This window comes from Bos taurus, chromosome 5 (genome assembly GCF_002263795.3).
Source record: "Bos taurus isolate L1 Dominette 01449 registration number 42190680 breed Hereford chromosome 5, ARS-UCD2.0, whole genome shotgun sequence".
NCBI lineage: Eukaryota > Metazoa > Chordata > Mammalia > Artiodactyla > Bovidae > Bos > Bos taurus.
The window spans coordinates 94,125,035-94,146,583 of NC_037332.1; the positions used below are offsets into that span (position 1 = coordinate 94,125,035).

Sequence of the window (21,549 nt, forward strand, 5' to 3'; positions counted from 1 at the left end):
CCCGGCCTCCGGGCGCGTTCGCCTCCCGCGCTGGGGTAGACCAGTTAATCGGCTGCTCGGCTGCCGCCAAGACCCGGAGAGCGGAGCTGGGCTTAGGGCGCGCGGCGCGTGCTCGCGGGCTCGCTCCAGGAACTGGGCGTGCGCGGCGCGCGGCCGATTCAGCGGGCGAGCCGGCGAGCGGGCGTGCAGCTCCAGACTTCCCCGGCAGCGGCGGCGGGCGAGGCAGTCTCGTCGAGTGCGAGGCCGGCGCTCAGCTCGCCCCGGGAGACCGGTTCTCCTCGGCCGGGCGCCGACGGCGGCCGGCGGCTCGCAGAGGACTGGGAGGGAGCGGTCCGGGTCGGGGGCTTTCTCCCGCCGCCTCCCGCCGGGTGAGGGCTCGAGGAGCCTCCGGGGAAGCGCGGCCCGGAGGGCGGATTCGAGGTAAGAGCCCCTCGGAGAAGGGCGCCTACCGGGGTCCCGCGTCTCGGACTCTTCCGTCGATTTTCAAAACCCGCCTTTGTGTGCCGAGATGGAGCGGTGCCAGGCGCCGCGTCCGCCTTCGTTCACTCTGACTGCTTTCAACTGGTGTCGGGAGCCAGGTGTGCTAGGGCGCTGCCTCCGGAGCGAGCCCGCGCGCGGGTCCCGGGCGTCCCGAGCCGGTGCCCGCCCTCCGCGCTCGGGGCTCCGGCAGGGTGGGCGGAGGAGACGCACACGGTCCTTGTCTTATTTCCCGGTAACTTGAGCTTCCGCAGGTACACCTGCGTTTCTCTGGTCCTCCGGACGACTGCAGGGCCGTATATTCTTCTCCCGGCTTGTCTGAGACTTGGGCTTTCATAGAGCTACCCCCTCCATCCCCACATTGGTGGGGGTGTGTGTATGTGGTCTTTTCCAACTGACACTTTGCAACAAGATCCCGCCATCGTATACCCCTCCAATTTCGAGAGAGCACGTTGTTTGTGTGTAGTTGTCACTCCTAATTCCTGGTGACTTTCCTTTCTTAGCGGCTTCACTCGGCTCACTTACCATTTTACTTTTGGGGAGATGGCCCTTCTGGAGTCTTTGTCAGTAAATGCCTTCGGAGTGGGTTTCCAAGACCCTGCCCGCTCCTCCTACCCTCTCACTTTCTTTTCTCCTTTCAAGGACTCCCTGTATGCAGAATCTTGCCAGGGTTCGTCCCCTCCCTTGCATTGTTTGTCAAATCCTTTCCCCATGGTACCCACAGCCTCGCTGGACTCTCTTTGGGGGTAGGATCATGTATTAGGTATGAGGATTTGAACCCCTTAGGCGTCAAGAGCGGTAGAGCATTAGAAATTGGAATTCACCTTTACAAAATGTATTTCCATGAAATGTATTATTGGTTTTCTTTTGACGGTTTCAGTCCTCACCTCAGATAATAAGAGGAATAGCTAATCCTGAAGAGTTCAGATAAAACTTCGTTTGAGACGCGTGTGACTGCTTTGGTTTCGGCTTTATTTTGGGGGGAAATAGAAGAATTGGGATTCCTAGTAGTCTTCTTTATATACATATAACAAAGTAGCTGTGTTGTGTATTGCTTCTAAAGTATTTCCATTGAAAGGATACCATTCTTCTACAGGGAACTGGGTTTTGTAAAGTGTGAACCGGTAATTTAGATCATGTGGTCATTGAAAATTAAAGGCTGTTTTGTCCTTTCTCACCTATTTTCTATTTGGAATTGGAGTTTTCTGGACATATTACTATAGTTCTTATGTAGCTGGTGTGGGAAATTTTGGGTCATGGGTTCACATTTTTACTTGGCAAGTTGAAAAATAACCCACTTTGTAGACTTGCCATGTAAAGGGTAGGGTAGAATGTATCGCAAATATAATAACATTTTATAGACTGCTTTTAGTGCAGAATTCAGAAATTAAGACTTCTAAAAATTCCACAAATCATTCTCTTCATAGAAGAAAAGGAAAGATAACTTGCTTTTAATTCCAGTGTTGTGAGATAACTCACAATATTTGATACATCCTCATTGTAATCTTTTTTCTCCCACTTTTCAGTGTCATTGAATATCATTATATAGTAATTTTCATCCTTTTACTAATATTGGGGGATTATTTTAAGTTGTATTTAGCATGAAGTTTCTTCAAAATGGTTTATTCTTGTTTGTTTCCTGTTGGGAATCTAATGCCAAATTTTGAACACTTGGCTTGTTTCCAATCAAATGTAAAGATTTTTATTTTTTTATCTCTAGATTTTCCTGCTTTCAATTTTTTGTCTATGCTAATACTTTTCAGGTATCAGTTCTTTTTTTTTTTTTTTTTAATGCTATGGCATAGGCTTCCTGCCCTTTCCTTTCAGTGATTTTATGTGGTACATTTCAAATAGTAATCTGTTCCTTTTCTTTCATTATTTTACACCCGTGTTCACCCACTACTTTAAACTTTTTTAAAAAATTTACCAATTTTTTTTGGCCATGCAGCATGCAGAATCTTAGTTCCTGAATTAGGAATCGAACTCATGCCCCCTCCAGTGGGGCAGGAGAGTCTTTACCACTGGATCACCAGGGAAATCCTCACCCACTACTTTTTATTCTTCTTCTCCAGACTCTTCTGTTTTCTTCATTTATCTACTTTAATTCTGCAGCAGCTCACTTGAACCACGGCATGTATGAGGAAATACATTAAGAGTATCCAGAATAAAAGATGATGGTTTTTCTTAAGGTCTTGGTTTAGATGCTTGAAGTTTTGTCAGATGGATATTTTAGCACTGATTTGATTTATATAAAGTTAGTCAGCTTTTTGGAGTTGTGTTAAGCATACAACTATGTTTGGGTCATCAGAAGGCAACACAAGTAAATGATAATTACAAACTTTCAGACATCTGCAATGGTATGTAAGAGGAAAAAGAATTTTAATTTTAGTTAAGTACTTCACTTAGGGTACATCCCTGCAGGGAATTCCTGTGTGAAATTGTTTGCAGCTGTTAGTGATTGAAAATATTTCCTTCAGAAAAATTCTGTAATGGAGTAGTTGTAAACATTTGAGGTTTAGTGTATCCATGGAAGGTGTGAGGTTCTTCCATGCTTTACTACAGCCTCTTCAGTGTTTTCTAGATACATTCTTAAATGGTATTTTTAAAAACATATTTTGTTTTTTAGATCAGATTTATAGAAAAAGTGTGAAGATAGTAAAGTGACATCTCATATACCTCTGTATTGTTCCCCTATTACTATCCTGCATTAGTATTTGTTACATCAATGAGACGGTCTTGGTACATTGCTGTTTAGTCACTGAGTCCTGTCCGACCCTTTTGCAGCCCCCATGGGCTATTGTCCCGCCAAGCTCCTCTGTTCTTGGGATTTCCCAGGCAAGAATACTGGAGTGGGTAGCCACTTTCTTCTCCAGGGGATCTTCCTGCCAGAGGGATCAAACCTGCATCTCCTTTTTCTGCCAGGCAAATTCTTTACCGCTGAGCTACCAGGGAAGCTCGATGGTACATTACTACAAACAAAAGTTTATACTTTAGATTTCCTTAGTTGTAACTAATGTGCCTTTTCTTTTCCAGGACCTGTCATCTCGGGTGTCACGTTGCACTCAGTTGTCACATGTCCTTAGGCTTCTCTTGGCTGTGACAGTTTGTTAGACTTTCCTTGTTTTGGATGCTTTTTACAGTTTTGAGGAGTACTGGTCAGGTATTTGGAGAATGCCCTGTATAGGAATTAGTCGAAATTCTCCTCCTCAGATTGAGGTTTTGGGTTTTTGAGAGGAAGGTCATAGGGTACAGTGCTACTTTGATCACGTAGTGTAAACGGTGCTTACTACCTCAGTTGGTAAAGAATCTGCCTGCAATGTAGGAGACCCTGGTTCAATTCCTGGGTTGAGAAGTTATGCTGGAGAAGGGATAGGCTACCACTCCAGTATTCTTGGGCTTTCCAGTGGCTCAGCTGGTTAAGAATTGTCCTGCAATGCGGGAGACCTGGGTTCGATCTCTGGTAAAGAATCACCTGCAATGCGAGAGACCTGGGCTCGATGCCTGGGTTGGGAAGATCCCATGGAGAAGGGAAAGGCTACCCACTCCAGTATTCTGGCCTGGAGAATTCCATGGACTGTATAGTCCATGGGGTCGCAAAGAGTCAGACACAACAGAGTGACTTTCACTTCACTTTCACTATCAGGCATGATTTATCACTGTTGATATTGATCTTGATCACCTGGCTGCAGTAGTATTTGTTTTCTGCACTGAAAAGATTGCTCTTTTTTCTTTCTTTAAATTCTGCTTCTTAGAGGGACGTCACTGTGAACAGCCTATACTTAAGAAGTGGAGAATTATGCTTCTCTTTCTTATGTGTAAATTATATATATACATTTTTTGGAATTTTTTTGCATGGAAGATTTGTCTCTTTCCTCCATTTATTAAGGGCTTCCCTCATAGCTCAGTTGGTAAAGAATCTGCCTGCAATGCAGGAGACCCTGGTTTGATTCCTGAGTCAGGAAGATTCCCTAGAGAAGGGATAGGCTACCTATTCCAGTGTTCTTGAGCTTCCCTTGTGGCTCAGCTGGTAAAGAATACCCCTGCAATGTGGGAGACCTGGGTTTGATCTGTGAGTTGGGAAGATCCCCTGGAGAAGGGAAAGGCTACCCACTCCAGTATTCTGGCCTGGAGAAAACCATGGACTGTATGTATAGTCCATGGGGTTACAAAGAGTTGGACATGATTGAGCAACTTTCACTCACTCACACTCCATTTATTAATTTACTCAATCATTTGCTTATATTGGTCTGGACTCCTGGGTATACTTATATTTGTACTTTGGGTTGGAATCCAATACTACTTTATTTTGTTCCCCAAATTGTTTCAGTTTTGGACACTGTGAGCTCTTTAAGTTGGTTCCTGTCTTCCTTTGACAGCTCTCTATTAATGTAAGGTTTTTTTAAAAAAAATATTTCCTTACTTTCTAACATTAAAAGATGCTTCAAGATTATCTTCTATATTTCTGTTTCCTGCCCCAGCCCTAGGGTTAGCCAGAAAGAATCTGCTTCATCTTCTTCAGAAGTGATGTTAGAAGCCAAGATCTGGGTTCTAGGTATTCTTTTTTTTTTTTTTAAATTAGTATTATTTTTAATTTAGTATAATTGCTTTACAATGTTATGTTCATTTCTGCTGTACAGCGGTGTGGATCAGCTATATGTATACATATATGCCCCTCCCTCCCACCCCTCTAGGTCATCACAGACTCTAGGTATTCTTGCTGCTACTGAGGTGTCCTTACTTGTAGAATCTCTCATCTGACAGCAGGGAATGCATATGTGTGTATACAAATGCCTGTAGATATACTTAGCTCTGCATGTTTCTCTATGTAACCATGTGTATCTGTGTGCATGTGCTCAGTCCAGTCCAACTCTTTTTAGCTCCATGGACTGGAGTCCATCAGGCTCCTCTGCCCATGGAACTCTCCAGGCAAGAATACTGGACTGGAGTGCCATCTCCTCCACATGCATATCTATTTTAAGCTAAATATGAGTTCACATGGTTGTGTCTTACTCCGCCTAATCCATTACCACCTATGTCATTGTGGCTTTCTTTCCTCGCTTACCTGTAAATTCACTCTAACAGGGAGAAGACACCTGGCTTTCACCATCTGCCATCCATTCACTTAATTGTTCAAACCCATTGTGTGTACAACAGTATCAAAATTGTTAGCCTGTGCTTTCTTTAGAAAGAGGAGGCAACAACTTTATCAACTAGAGTACAGTGCTTATGTGCTATTCCTTTACAGATTCCACTTAGTCTTAGAGATGCCACCCCTTTCCCTCCCATCCTTTTAAATGAGGTTGTTGCACACATTTATGATACAGGTAGATACTTTTGTCACATCCTAAATTCCATCTTGGGATCCCCACACCTTCTAAGTGATTTTTTAAAAATTTACATATATTGTTTCACTCTTTGTTTTGTGAAGTTCTGTGGGTTTTGACAAACGTGTAATTTCATTTATTTATCTACAGAAGGATCATACCGAATAATTTAAACACTTAACCATCTTCTGTGTTTCACATATCACGCCCTTAACCCCTCCCCCTGGCAGCCACTGATTTTTTTTTTTTTTTACTGTCTCTATAGTTTTGCCCTTTCTGGATATCATATCACTAAAATCATACAGCCTTTTCCGATTGGCTTCTTTCACTTAGGAATGTGCATTGAAGGTTCATTCATGTCTTGTGGTTTAATATCTCATTTCTTTTTATCGTGTAATAATATTGCATTGTATGGATGTATCCACAGTTTGTATTTATTCATCTGTTAAAGGGTATCTTGCTTGCTTCTGATTTTTGGCAGCTATGAGTAAAGCTGCTATGATTATTCATGGGTAAATTTTTGTGTGGACAAAAGTTTTCAGATCAGTTGGATAAATACCTAGGAACACAATTGTTGGATCATATGGTAAGATTCTGGTTAGCTTTGTCACATATTACCAATCTGTTTTCCAGAGAAACTGTACATCTTGCATTTCTACCAGCAGTGAATGCAAGCTCCCATTGCTCCTCATCCTTCTTAACATTTGATATTATCAGTTTTTTTTTTAATTTTATCCGTACTAATAAGCACACAGTAAAATTGCATTGCTTTAATTGGCCCTTTCCCTAATGGCATTTAATGTTAAGCATCTTTTCATATGCCATTTTCCATCTGTGTATTTCTTTGATGAGATGTCTGTTAGGAACTTTTGCCCATTTTAAAATAGATCTCTGCTTTCTTTTTGGCTGTGCTGTGTCTTCTTTGCTATGCAGAGGCTTTCCCTAGTTGTGACAAGTGGGGCCTACTCTCTAGTTGCAGTGCTGGGGCTTCTCATTGGGGGGCTTCTCTCGTTGTGGAGCATAGGCTTTATGGTGCAAGGGCTCAGTAGTTGTGGCAATGGGGCCTAAATGCCCCACAGTATATGAGACCTTAGTTCCCACACCAGGAATCAAACCTGTGTCCCTTGCATTGCAAGGTGGATTCTTAATGACTGGACCACCAGGGAAGTCCTATTTTCTATTGTTGAATTTTAAGAATTCTCTCTCTCTATATTTTTGGTACAAGTGCTTTATCAGATACTTGTTCTGCAAGTGTATTTTTTCTAGAGTGGCTTGTCTTTTTGTTCTCTTAACAGTGTCTTTACAGAGCAAATATATTTAATTTTAATGAAGGCCAACTTATCAGTTTTATGGATAGGCTTTTGGTGTTGCATTTAAAAACTCATTGGCAAATTCAAGATCACCTAGATTTTACCCTATTTTCCCACCCCTTAAAAGTTTTATAGTTTTGTGTTTTGCTTTTAGATATATGACTCATACTGAGTTAATTTTTGTACAAAGGGTGAAGTCTGTGTCAGATTCATTTTTTTCCTGCTGGTGGACTTCAAGTTGTACCAGTAGCTAGTAAATGTGATATTTTAAGTAAAGTAGATTATAAATTAGGTTTACGGTGGAAAGGAAAGTGTTTTGATTTGATTGTTTTTACATGTTTTGCAAAACCAGTTAAAAGAAACAGTTGAGAAATGACTTGGAAAACCAAAATGTAACACTGCATAGACTTTAGACTATATACCAAGATTGACTCCTGGACATTGTATATAATTCATTTTCTTCTTTCTCACCAACTCAGAGATTCTTCTTTGTGGAAATTAGAATTGTTAATTGAGTAACACATGTCAGTTAGTTTAGATCTAATCATAGAAATAATTAATAAAGCTCTGTTTTTCACAGAAAAAGTCAAAAATAAGGGATTTGCAGGGTGTATGCTGAAAAGGGACAGATGATATCCACACCGTCTAGAAACCTCAGACTCTCTTGCCTTTTTTCAAGTGACTTTTTTTTTCCCAAGTACCTTTCATTTGGTCAACACTTTTTGTTGTTGACATTAGGGCTACAGTTAGAACCAGAACCCTTCAAGAAGCATCTAGATTAGATCAGACATTATAAAACTAGCATCTTTGGTGTGGCAACCATTACATACATTATCTCTTTTAACTCTCACAAGACCTCTTAAAGGCAGGTCTCCTTATTTCTATATTACAGGTAAGAAATACGCTCAGAAAGAGAAAATGACTTGCCTGTGGTCTGCACGGGGAGACAGAGACAGAATTAGGATAGATATCTTGATCTTTCTGACTCTAAAACCCATGTTTTTAGCTTTCTTGTGTTATCTCTGGCTTCCCTGATAGCTCAGTTGGTAAAGAATCTGTCTGCAAAGTGGAAGACCCTGGTTCGATTCCTGGGTCAGGAATATCCCCTGGGGATCTTCTCCAGGGGATCCCACTCCAGTATTCTTGGACTTCGCTGGTGGCTCAGCTGGTAAAGAATCTCTAATAACTGATGTTACAGCTCTAGTAAGCTGGTGTTATCTCTAGTAACTGAAAAAGTGCTAGGGTAGTATTAATGTGTCTTTGATTTTGTTCTTTTCTTTAACATAGTACTTAAATGACTACTGATTTAACTGTGAATGCCTCAAAAGATTGTGATTTTGAGATCTGTGGAGATTCTTTTAATTTTTTTTTTTTAATGATGGATTTACATCCCACTGACCCAGAGCTATGAGGTATTGCAGCATCTATAAAGAATGAGATTCCTTTAAAGAGAGGAAGTTGTGGGGGATTAGGAAAAGTAGAACACGCATTGTTGTCATTAGCTATTTGTTTATGCCTGTGCCTTGCTGAATTAAGTTTCTTGAGGTCAAGAAAGTGGCTTATTGATACTTACGCACATCACATGTGCTACCCACTCACAAAACGTTTGCTGGATGAAATCAGCACACTATCATAACTTTTTACAAAAGTATCTTTAGAATGTTTAGAAGGGGACGAACTTTTCTTCACCAAGGACTTTGAAGGTTCATTTGTTCATTCAATTCATCATTTATTGAGCATTTATTGAATATCTGTTCTGTGCCAGACACTGTACACACAGAGAGGAATAAGACAGGATCTCTGCCTTCTGTCATCAGGGAACCCAGAGAATGGAGGCAACCAGACAACCATCTCAATACAGTGTGGAGCCAAATGGAGTATGTATTAAACAAACAAGCAACTGATGGAGTTTGAAATCAGGGAGACCTTATCTGCCTTAGTTTTCTAATGTTAGAAGTGGAAACAATAGTAGTACCTGCTGATGCAGTTGTTGGGAGGAGGTTAAGTGAACAAGAGAAAAAAATGTACACATTTATATTTATATCTCAGTACATAGAAGAAGGGAGAGGCTCACTGTTGTTGATGGAGTCAGAAAAGTCTTTACTGGGTATGTGACACTTGGCTTTATTATAGGATAAATTTTTGAGGTCAAGAATGAGAGGACTCCAGGGCATTCCAGGCAGAGAGATAAATACATGTGACGTGTGCAGAATGGGTTGGCATGACAGGAGCGATGGGGAATTCTGCACGTTCTCACAGATGGAGCCCCCAGGATTATTAGAAAGAACTGAATAACCAGTTACTTTTCATTTTTATGAGTAACAATACAAAAGAGTAGTCATTACAGTGGAGTAGGAGAAACTCAAGGTACCAAACCTGCTAGAAGAATTGCATGAATGCCTTCTGCTAATCATGTGATTTCTGAATGTAGTCCTTTATGTAGCAGATAAATTCTTGTGTTCCTTTTCAGCCCTGTGACACTCAAGTGATTTTACTAAGAAAGAACACTTGTGTGTTTGGGTGAAATCAGAAGTCCTGTCTCAAACCATTCTTTTTGTAAAAAACTTTTTATTTTATATTGGAGTATAGCTGATTAACAATGTAATAGTTTCAGATCGTTCTTTTCTTTAGTTTACAATATAAGTTTATACAGCAGAGTGATTCAGTTATATCTGTATATATGTGTGTGTATATATATATATAGAGAGAGAGAGAGAGAGAGAGAGACATACACACACACAGATGAATTATATATATGTATATACACACACACATATTTTTCCATTATGGTTTATTAGCAAAGCATTCTTATATTTAGTAGCATGAAAGTGTTAGTGCTCAGTCATGCCTGACTTTTTGCCACCCTATGGACTAAAGCCTGCCAGGTTCCTCTGTCCATAGAATTCTCCAGGCAAGAATACTGGAGTGGGCTGCCATACCCTTCTCCAGGGGATCTTCCTAACCCAGGGATCGAACCTAGGTCTCATGCATTGCAGGCAGATTCTTTATCATCAGGGAAGTCCTATATTTAGTAGCATAGCAACATAAGAATCTAATATCCTAATGAAGTGGGATCTAGTCCTGTTTGAGCCAATCCAAAATTCTAAGAACCATGAACAGTTTTTTACCAGAACCAAACACAATACTTAGGAATGTGCTAAAGTAATTTGTTCAGTGAATCAATTATGAATTGATAAGAGGTCAGAGTTCTGTAGTTGAAAAATTGTGATTTTAATATAAGGAGAAAGAAAAGAACATGAAGCTCAATAGAAGGAAGAGAAATTTATATTTAAATAGAGGGAAAAAGATATTTTTCAAAGTCTTCTATTAAAGGCTAGTGATACGAATTTCATTTTATTTAGAAAGTTTTTTATTAGCACAATTAGAGTATTACTTCTCTATCACCATTAGAATATCATTCCTTTTCCTAGAAATATATGCATGTTATTGATATAGTAAACCAATAGTGACATATTGGTTTAATGCAACAATAGAGTGTTTCAGTGTCTGAAATATAACATTTGTGATCACTGAATACTCTGATTTTTCTGCAGATTCTAATATTTGTAATGTTTTATAATATTGTAATTGTTGCTAATACTTTTCATTAGGAAATAAATGTTTAAAAAATATAAGCAGCAGAACAAATTCATAAAGAAATACGTGGATGAAGTGCATTACTTTTGAGAAGACATTGAACATGATTTAATTTTCTACAATAATTTTGACATTTTGAGTTAATGGTAATCTTAGACATCAACACATAATAAGATGATTGTAAGTATATTGACTTTTAAATGTGAGAAAGATATAACTATGATGAAAGAGAGAGCAGATACATTTAACTTTCATCTGGAAGAAAATAAGACATTATTATAGCTATATAGACTTTTCCCCCCAAATAAGCATGTTAATCTTGTCTGTGTGTTTATGTATATATATGTAATTTCCAGTTTCTCTTTCCAGTATATTTGAAAACTTTGTTTTTTTATGAACAACTGTATATTGGGATTTAAAAATATTGCTCTTTAATTCAGAAATATTGATTTAGAACCCTATCTTTAGGGTTTCTTGATTTGTCTTTATTATTTTAGTATGTTTATCTGCATTATCAGAACTTCTCATGTAAAATCTTTTTAGTTTGTGGATGATAAGCTAGGTTAGATATTTTTTATATCTCAAAGTCCTTTTAGTCAAGAGAAAACATCGGTTTTTGTTGGTAGTTTTTTTATTTAGCTCTTTTGTGGGGCCTTGTTAGACTCTGAATAATTTAAAAGCAATGGAATTCTTTCTGTGATAAAAATCTAGTCATCAGGCCAAATCTTGTAGCATTAATCACGTGATACTCGTGTATGTAAAGGTGTAGAATTAATATGTATGCCTGAAGTATGTATATTAAAGAGGGTTTTTTAAATTATTAAAATAGCCCTCTAAAGATTTTAACATATGTGGATTCACAGATTTGCTTAAAGTCTTAGCTATTCTGTTTTTAAGTGAATGATCTATGATAGCCAAGCCTGAAGAATAATGTGTAAAGAATAATAACAAAAAAGTTATAACTTCTTTAAATTTAGGAGTAATTATTTTTCTGTTTTTCTGCATTAGCATATTTGCTATGCTGCATTATAAGATAAATTGAGTTTAAAGTAACATCTTTTTCTATTGTTTTACTTTTTCATATATTTCTTATCCAAACGACCAAAACAAAAATTTCAGCACCATTTATTACAGTGTCCACACACTTGACTGTATTTCACGTTTTTCAGTTTAATCTGAAGACTTTGCATAGTCTTACGAAGGAAACAGTGGTATAAAAATCCTGAAGCAGATAAATGACCATGTGAGTTTTCCCTCAATACCCCTTCTCTGTCCTGCTTGCCTCTTTCCTGCCTTACTCTGTCTTCCAGCCCCAGTGTCTGACCACTTTTTTTCAGGGCCCAAATGGCATTAGTTGAAAAATGTATCTTTCATAACTTTGCTATCTTTCCAGTTACCATTCAGACTTTCTCACTGCGTGGTGAGATCTCAGCTGTGGCGAGTGAAATCTGAATAAAGGAGACATTCATGGTGGTTATGACAGTGAAGGTTAAGTTTAGGCTGCCAGAGAGTTTGAAACAAAGGAGGGATTGAAGCCCTCATCACCTTCATCTTATTTGGGTAGTAAGTAAATTATTTTGGAAGTAGTAAAGTCTCATTATGAAGATAATGAAATCTTGTCCAGACTAAGTACTTTCACAGCGACTGACTTCAGCTGGAATGCATCTGGACACCACTAAGTTTTTATACTAATTAGAAAAGATCCACCATGGTTTTGTTTGTATGTTAGAGTATATGCTAGTGACTTTTTAAAAAACATTTTTTTTGTAGGAGCCCCTAAATACTACAGGGAATTTTAGAATTTGAATTCAAATAGTTGTCAAGTAAATTTGTATAATGTAAAAAAGTTTTTTTTTTGTATGGAAAAGTCCATGGTTTCTAAAGGATCTTCAAATGGGAGTAAAATTTCCCTCATCTTGCCCTCAAAGCCTCCCCTCTCACAGCTTCCCCATAACTGTTGTTTAGTCGCTCAGTCGTGTCTGACTCTTTGGGACCCCATGGACTGTAGCCAGCCAGGCTCCTCTGTCCATGGGATTTCCTAGGCAAGCATACTGGAGTGGGTTGCCATTTCCTTCTCCAGGGGATCTTCCTGACCCAGGGATTGAATCTATGTCTCCTTCTTGGCAGGTGGATTCTTTACCTCTAAGCCACCAGGGAAGCCTACCTATATCTGTTACCTAGAATTATTTCCATTTTCTCTCTCTGCCAGGCAGTTGGAATATTTGAAGTACGATTTTGTGAGTTGTCACTGTACTATGAAGTAGAAGGCCTAAGAAGAAGGGATAATTTAATTCATTGGCTGCCAGTTAGATTTTCATGTTATGTTTATTGTTTTCAAAGGCATTTATATGATTTACCTAAAAGATTCCAAACTAATGGATTAAGTGATGAAATCACTGGGAGAACTAGTGGTGGTAGCATCTGATATATGAGAGAAATAGTTCAGCAGTAACAAGAGTAGAAACACTAAGATTTCCTGAGAACCTGTAAGCTGTTTTTACCACTACTGTGCTGTTCATGAACTACATATGGGGCACTTTGACTAAATATATTGTAAAGAATAATATATTATTTGTTAGAAATATATGTTACATATTTATTTGATAAATAAACATAAAATAAAGTTGTGTCCCAAACTATACCTGTTCTTGCAAGATTTAATGGCTGGATCTTTCTGGCTAATGCTGATTTTCTTAGACTATTGTGGACATTGATTGGATTTTAGAAATTAGATGTAACAAATGCTTGCTGTCCGTAGAGGCAGATGGGTTTGATTCCGTGATCCTGAGAGAGTGGATATAAATTTGGGGGGAAGCTTTTAAGCTGATCTAAACCTGCTGAGTTTTTCTCTCTTCCAAAGGAGGACAGAAGTACGTAGAATTTTGCAAGGAGTTGATTAGAGAACTTGGCTTAATTTTAAAGACAAAAGATACTAATTATTTTTTTCAAAAGATACTAATTAATTTTTTCTGGAAGAACTTTTAAAGATTTTTATAATTTTATTCATTTTTGACCGTGCTGGATCTTCATTGCTGCAAGAGAGCTTTCTCTGGTTGTGGTGAGCAGGAGCTACTCTCTAGCTGCAGTCCTTGGGTTTCTCATTGTGGTGGCTTCTTTTGCTGGGCAGCACAGGCTTTAAGGAGCAAGGGCTTCGGTAGCTGATGCACGTGGGCTCAGTAGTTTCGGCTCCCAGACTAGAGCACAGGCTCAGTAGTTGTGGTGCGTGGACTTAGTTGCCCCGCAGCATGTGGGCTCTTCCTGGACCAGGGATTGAACCTGTGTGTCTGGCATTGGCAGGCAGATTATTTACCACTGAGCCACCGGGGAAGCTCCTGATGCTCTTTTAGAAACTTCTCGCTGTGATCACCTTAGCTTCCTATTTCCCCTTTAGTCTTACTAAGTTTCTGTTACTGCTGTCAGTCATACCAGTCACTGGGAAGGATAATGTGATGGTGGTGGTTTAGTCACTAAGTCATGTCTGACTCTTGTGACCTCATGGACTGTAGCCTACCAGCTCCTTTGTCCATCGGAAGGATGATACTGTGGTAACATTTCCTTTAAAAGGAAAATTACAGAAGAGGAATATGTATACAAATGCATAGTGAATATAGCAAAATACATTCTGGAAGGTCTTTTGTATGTGAGGGTGAGTTTTGTTAGTCGTTGTGGTGATAGATCTTGTTTGACTCATTGCAGCTTTCTCCAGTGATCCTTTGGTGATATGCATATATGAGATAGTTACGTGAGATTAAGGATTTGGTTAAACCATTAGCAAGCACATTGGCTTAATGCAGCCCAGTCTAATTCCTTGATCTAACAATTCTGGACGTATACAGCTTTATTTAATAGAAAATAATTTTGTTTCATTTAGTGAAACTTATTTTTCAATAAAGAAATATTAAATAAATGCCTGTATTACTAAGTAGCAATAATTACTGTAATTAACAAAACAGACAAGGTTGCTAACCTTAGAGTACACAGTGTCAGAAATCTAGATTAGAAGAAGCATACAGAACTTAAAAGAAGCACAAGATTCCATGTAAACGGTCAAAAATGTGGAAAATAAAGAATAACCTTTCTGGCTTCTTCTTCCCTCCCTTCCTTCATCTGTCTCCTTTTTTTTTTCTTCTCATGTTCATTTCTAAGAGAGTGAAGATATTAACATTTTGTATTCTATTTTTTAACAATCCCAATATTGTGGATTTATAAAATAATAACATTTTCAAATTACATTTTATTTTACAGTCATCCTGCAGAAGAACATTTGTTATTTGTGAACAGCTTTGGGAAAAATTATGATATACCAGTACTCCCTTTGAAAGATTTTTCAACTAAGGTCAGCTTAAGATCAGAACAGACAAGTATGGTTTGTATTAGTTTTATAGACAGTACTCAGTATTCTTTTCTTGGAAATGCCTAGGAATGAAGAAGCCATTATTCATAAAATGAAGTCATGCTGAAGACCTCAGGCTGGTCATAAAGTGGTCATCTTTAGAGATGGCGAAATGTGTCTTACTGGGAATTTGAAATGTGGGTAACTTGAAGACCTTCATTTGAAGCAACGCTGCCTCATCCTCCTCTGGTGGAGCCCAGCACTTCCTAACACACTGCTCAGATTACACACCACTGACATGATCCCCATAATGTATTTGGCTCATGTGTTTCTCATTAGCTATTATGAATGAAAGATTCATAACTATCTATTTCAGAAAAACATCTTTATTTGCATTACAGAGAGCTCGCTTGGAACGGGATCAAGAATTGTTTTTAAATTGTAAGTCAGCATATATGGTTTGGGTCATGATTGACCCTGGACTTTTAAAAAAAGTTCTGTGGACCAAGAAGGTTCTGAATAAAAGTTTCAATGACAGTGTTGGCATAAATGGAGAAGAGTGCCTGCATTTTCCCACATTCCTAGTGATTTGGAGCAAATATTTTTGTAGAAAGCCCTGCTAACCTTTACCTTATCTTGCTTACCAGGTGATATATGACAGGATCACAGAGGGGAGTAGGACATCACACAAACTTGCCAGACAGATAATTAGAGTCCCCGTGGCAACCTTGTGACCTGATTTTCCAAGCTCTGTCGTCCTAACTGGAGAGAGAATAGCTGTATGCTGTCAGCTTGAAAGAACTGTAGGCTTGTGTGCAAGTTGAAGGGTTGGGGAAGGGAGAGAGGGTGGATATATAAATCCCATCTCTGCAGGTTTCCAAATCCATGTTATAGAAACACTTTTGTTGTAAAAGAAAACTTAATTCATTATTTCCTCCTTTTGGCTATTACTTCTTATATGTTAACAAATCACTACCAAACAAATTAGTACCAGAGGAACTTTTTTAAATTTTAATTTATGGCATACTAAAAATTAGTTATTTTTAAAGTCTTTTTTCCTTAAAGAAAAAGGTAAGATTTGAATGTATTGGTTAGAGGGGGTGAAATCATTTTCACCCTTTGCTTTTGTAGTAAATTAGTTTGTGCATTTCTGGTAGCAGTTCCTGAACTATCCAAATAAGATGCTCGTTTTTCTCTCACTAGGCAAATATTAATATTTATGAATACCTGAAGTTGATTATGTGATATTAAAAGTCACATAAGATTTCCAGCCTTTGTTATATTAATACATTCTACAAGTTGTTACTATAAAAATGAGAATTTTAGATACCAATGTGAGTCAGTCCTTTTTGGTTATACACTGACTTTTTTTTTCTTTTTTGGCCACACCTCATGGCATGTGAGTTTGGATCCCCCACCAGGGATTGAACCCATGATCCTCGAAGTGGAAGTGCTGAGTCTTATCCACTGGACCACCAGGAAACTCCTACACTGACTTCTAATTGCTCTCCTGTCTCTATATATTCCCACTTGATGTGAACAGAACTTTTTCCTACTGTATATACATAGTTCATGTCATATGCTATGTTGAAATATATGGAGATTATTTGCTGAAATAATAAAACTCATTCAAACTTGCATCAGCTAGATTTTTAAAATCAGGTTTTTTTCTGACGAGAACTTGTGCTTAAGCACTTGCTTCTACCATATCATGTCTCTCTTCCCACTCCTAACATTTTCTTACTTTTCTCCAGCATGTCTTGAAGGGGCTTATAAACCCAGTTCTAAAATATGTCATGCATCTCCCTTCAACAGGTAATTGGCCCCATGCCTGTCTTTAATCCCAAATTGCACTGAGGTATCTCGTTCATTTTCCTTCTTCCTCAGATGTGATTGAGGTTTTCTAACCTCGTGACTGCCTTCTAATTTTCAGTGTGACGTAGACCAAATTGTAGTCAGAGAGTCATTAATAGTCAAAATTAATAATATTGGAATGTAATTTTAATAATTTAGGCCTCTCTGTCCTAGTAAATGTATGAGAGAGTCAGTCTAAACAGTTATTCTTCTGTCGTATGCGTGTGTCTGAGTCAGTGTCTATATAGTAAGCTGTTGGAGTCAGGTCTCTTGGTGCAGTGTGACGCGCAGCTAGAAGCTGTTCTCTCAATGATCTCTTGTGCTACCTTTGCATCTGGTTCCCGGCCAAGATTCTTGACACGAAGCTTGTACCTGTTGCTTTCTCTACCACACTTTTCCTATACACTTGTCAGCCCACTTTAGTCTGCTGCCTAAGCTCATTCCCATAGGTTATTTGTAATCTTCGTAAAGGCCAAACTTAAAGGAAAACATTTGGTTTTTCTCGTACTTGATTTTGCTGTGACTATTAGAAAGAACATGGATTATATTTAGTTCAGTATTGAATTTTTGTCACCTAGAGTTTCTAGTACTCTGTAGATTGTTAATTTTACTTCCTTATTTTTATTATTTATTTGTTTGGCTGCGTCAGTCCTCGTTGCTGCACACGGAGTCTGTAGTTGCAGCACCCAGGCGCTCTCTAGTTGTGGCACATGGGCTTAGTTGCCCCACAGTATGTGGGATTTTAGTTCCCCGACCGGAGATTGAACCTGTGTCCCCTGCATTGCAATGTGGATTATTAACCATTGGACCACCAGGGAAGTCCCCGTAGATTGTCTGTTTGCTGAATGGATATATGTTTGCAATGATCACTGTTTTTTTTTTCCTCCCCTGAAGAATGTTTTATTCCTTTGGCTCCCATAGTGCTGTTCTTTCCTGGTTTCTTGTTTTATCTATCTGTACTTAGATGTTAATTCAGAAGCTCTACTCCTTGGAGTTTAATAGGTATGTAAAAAGTTGTTCCACAGTGGTAATCTTCTAAAGTAAGTTCTGGCATCATTTGGTAGCCAAGGAGAGCCAGCACTTTTTTGCAGGGAGTGGGTGGGGGATGGGAGAGTGGGGATGAGTAGGTTCTCAGTGCATGGTTTTGTCTATAATCTGAACACTGACAGGTTGAGAAGTTTCTGAATTTTCCAGGATTCTTTTCTCAGCCTTCATCTAATTTCATGTTTCATTATCTTCCAAGGTGACTTCAGCCACTCACATGTTTCACTTAGAACGTTGACTGTCAATTCTTTATCTCTCGCAGATGCTGTTCTCCTGAGCTCCAGGCCTTTAGTTCTGACTGTACTGCATGTTGCACAGGCCCCTTGGCCTTCGCAGATGCCCAAATACATTGTTGCCTTTTTCCTAACCCAGCTCCCTTCTCTTCTCTTCCTGTTCCTCTGAATGGAGCCACTGTTACACAAATGGTAATTCTGTGAATCTTTCTGAACTCCTAATTCTGCCTTAACCCTTAACTTTGTCCAACCTAGAAGGGATCAGTTTGTTGATTTTTTATTATCGAATGGGTGACGGCATCCCTTCTTCCCTGTCTTGACTTCTAATCATATTTTTTATGTTGCTTAAAATTCCTCACTGTTTCCCCATATGTTCACTACACAGACAGTTCCCCCTCGTACGGCACGCAGCAGCTCCTGCTCTCCTCCCAGGCTTTTCCTCTTTGACTGCCAGTGCCCCACAAATGCTGTAACAATTGTCATTCCCTGAATACACTCAGCTTCACTCTTGCGTGACTTTGCACACTCCATTTCCTCTGCCTGGATTTCTTCTCTGTTGTCCTCATCAGCTTATCTATATCATTTTAGATTTGGCTTAAAGATCACTTTCCCAGAAAAAAGTCTTTTCTTTGTGCCTAAGTGGTAGGCTGTACTTACTTTAAAATAGTAATTATGCTGTGTTTTATGGTTTGTTTACTCTCTTTTCTCTCTACTAGTCTGAGCACTTACAGGTGGAGGATGTGTTGGAATAATCTTTGTCTTTCTTGTGCCTTAGCACACTGCTGGATGCAAAGTATGTACTCAGTTTTTGTTTTAATATGTATTCGGTGAATGTATGCTTAACATGCCTTTGTGTTAGCGGGCTTCTCTTCTGCAGGTAAAGAGAGTATGATGGAAAAACTGAGCAGAATTCATTTATTCACAATTGGACCATTTCACCTGCTTCCTTTCACAGAGAATACTGGAGGTGAGATTTTGAGGCAGTCTGTTTACAGTATTATTCTGTTCCCCTGTGTCCTGTCTTTCTTCCATATGTTGCACCATAGATGCCTTAAGGTTGTCCTCCAGTTACCTAAGCCATATCTCCGTGACTATCTTCTCTACCCTCATGAACTAGTGAAATATATTATTCAAGTTATGTCTGGCTGGTGTAATTTATAGATAAAGTGCTGAGATTTGGAAATTTAAAAATTAAAATGGGGCAATTTAAATGTTAAATATAAATAGAAACTTTTGCTTGCCACCACCCTTCACAACTCTCCTTTCAATGAAAAGAAGACCTATAGTATTTGCCAGTGAGAGATCAGGAGCCAACCAAAGTGCCTATCTGGCAGTGACTTATTTTGTATCATAATTATTTAAGAAAAATAAATTAAGAAAAAATAGCTTGAAAGTGAAAGTGAAGTCACTCAGTCATGTCCGACTCTTTGCGACCCCATGGACTGTAGCCTGCCAGGCTCCTTCTCCGTGGGAGAATCCATGGGATTCTCCAGGCAAGAATACTGGAGTGGGTTGCCATTTCCTTCTCCAGGAGGTCTTCCCGACCCAGGGATTGAACCCAGGTCTCCCACATTGTAGGCAGACGTTTTACCGTCTGAGCCACCAGGGAAGTCCTTGTGAGTAATCAAAATAAGAATATTAAAATATTATATATATATATATATATATATATATATATATATATATATGAGAAATTTAGAGTTTGTGTAGTTCAGCATTCTTATTTTACTGACGAAGAAAGTAAAACCAAGATGTGTCAAGTGATTTGTCCTAAGTCACGCAACTAGTTTATTGCAGAATTTCCTAATATCTAAGCATTCTAAGCCTTCATATAACTGTCATGAGCCTGATGCTCTATTGAATTTGTCAGGAAATTGAAAATTCATTTATTCAAAATATTTGTCAGCTATCTTCCAAAAAAAAAAAAACTAGATATAGTTCTAGACACTGATGATACAGATGCTAATAAGGTGGCTCTCCCTGGTTGCACCTAAATCGTGGAGTGAGGGAGGCATTGAAGATTATGAAAATGATATAATGATGTCTATCTACTCAGTCACAGGTATAATACTTGGCCTATATTAAAAATCTCTTCATTAAAGTCTGAGAACAAACTTGCTTAGCTTTTTTTCCCAATCCCAGAACAAACAGGAAGAAAAAAAAATAGATGATGATGAGGTTCTAGAAAGGTTTATAAACAGTAATGTGAAGCTGATAAGCTGGGGAGAAAGAGAAAAAAAATTAATTAATTTACGCATATTATATACTATATATACTATATGGTAATATATTATATCAGGCAGAAGAACCCAAACTCATTGCGGACTAGGAAATGACTATAGTCCTGAGCAGAGCATCAGTGGGCTGAGTGTCCTTTGGGCTGCAGAAGAATGGTATCATCACATGGGGGAATGAGAGTTTTCTATTGTTTTCTCCACTCAATGCTGAAGGAAATCAACCTTGAATATTCACTGGAAGAACTGTTGCTGAAGCTGAAGCTCAATTACTTTGGCCGCCTGATGCAAAGAGCCAACTCATTGAAAAAGACCATGATGCTGGAAAAGATTGAAGGCAAAAGAATGGGGCGGCAAAGGATGAGATGATTAGATAGCATCACTGACTCAGTGGTCATGAATTTGAGCAAACTCTGGGAGGTAGTGAAAGACAGGGAAGCCTGGTGTGCTGCAGTTCTGGGGGGGGGGTGGTCACAAAGAGTCAGACATGGCACGACAACAACCATTGTTTTCTCCCCACAACGAGTACCTGGTTTTGACAGTCACCCATGGACAGTAGTGCCCTTGTGGAAGTCTGGTAGTCCAGCAGAGAAGTTCAACATACTGTTGTGGGGGCGAAAATGTCTGAGATTGCATGCAGCGAAGAGGGCAACAGGAACAGTTGTGGTTTACTTGCATCACCCTTTCCCCAAGGTGGCACAGCCGAATGCCAGTAGGGACCTTCCTGACCGGTGCTTTCTTCCACAGGGGAAGCTGAGAGTGTTTGAGCACCTCAGTGCCTCATCCGTTCACAGCTCCATACTCTACCCTTCGGCCAGCTCTCTGTGTGCACCCCTGAAGCAAAGACATCTAACCTTTGCAGACATTGGTGAGCACAAATGGAAAGCCAGCTGGACTCTCCAGGACTGGGAGAGACCACATGAACTTGAGCATTCAAGACTGCCCCAGGGAAAGCAAAATGGGAGGCTCTCATCATTTGACCTGGCTTTGCAGGATCCACAGAAGGCATACAGTCTTAAGAATTCACTCACAAATAAGTGACACACAAAAATTAGCTCTCAGTACTGTCACAATAACTGTGGAACAGGTGAATCCATAGAAAAGATTTGAAAAAGCCTCCAAATTCCTAGCAAGGCTCTGGAA

The 21,549-nt window shown here is 39.2% G+C and overlaps 1 protein-coding gene across 1 annotated transcript in view; it reads left to right on the forward strand.

The window, feature by feature from the left end:
* The first annotated feature begins 329 nt into the window (after nucleotides 1-329).
* Nucleotides 330-21,549, forward strand: part of EPS8 (epidermal growth factor receptor pathway substrate 8) — a 196,218-nt gene continuing 174,998 nt past the window's right edge. The window contains exon 1 of the mRNA XM_005206995.5: nucleotides 330-420. The gene's annotated coding sequence lies outside the window, so the exon portion shown is untranslated. The remainder of the gene's footprint in view (nucleotides 421-21,549) is intronic.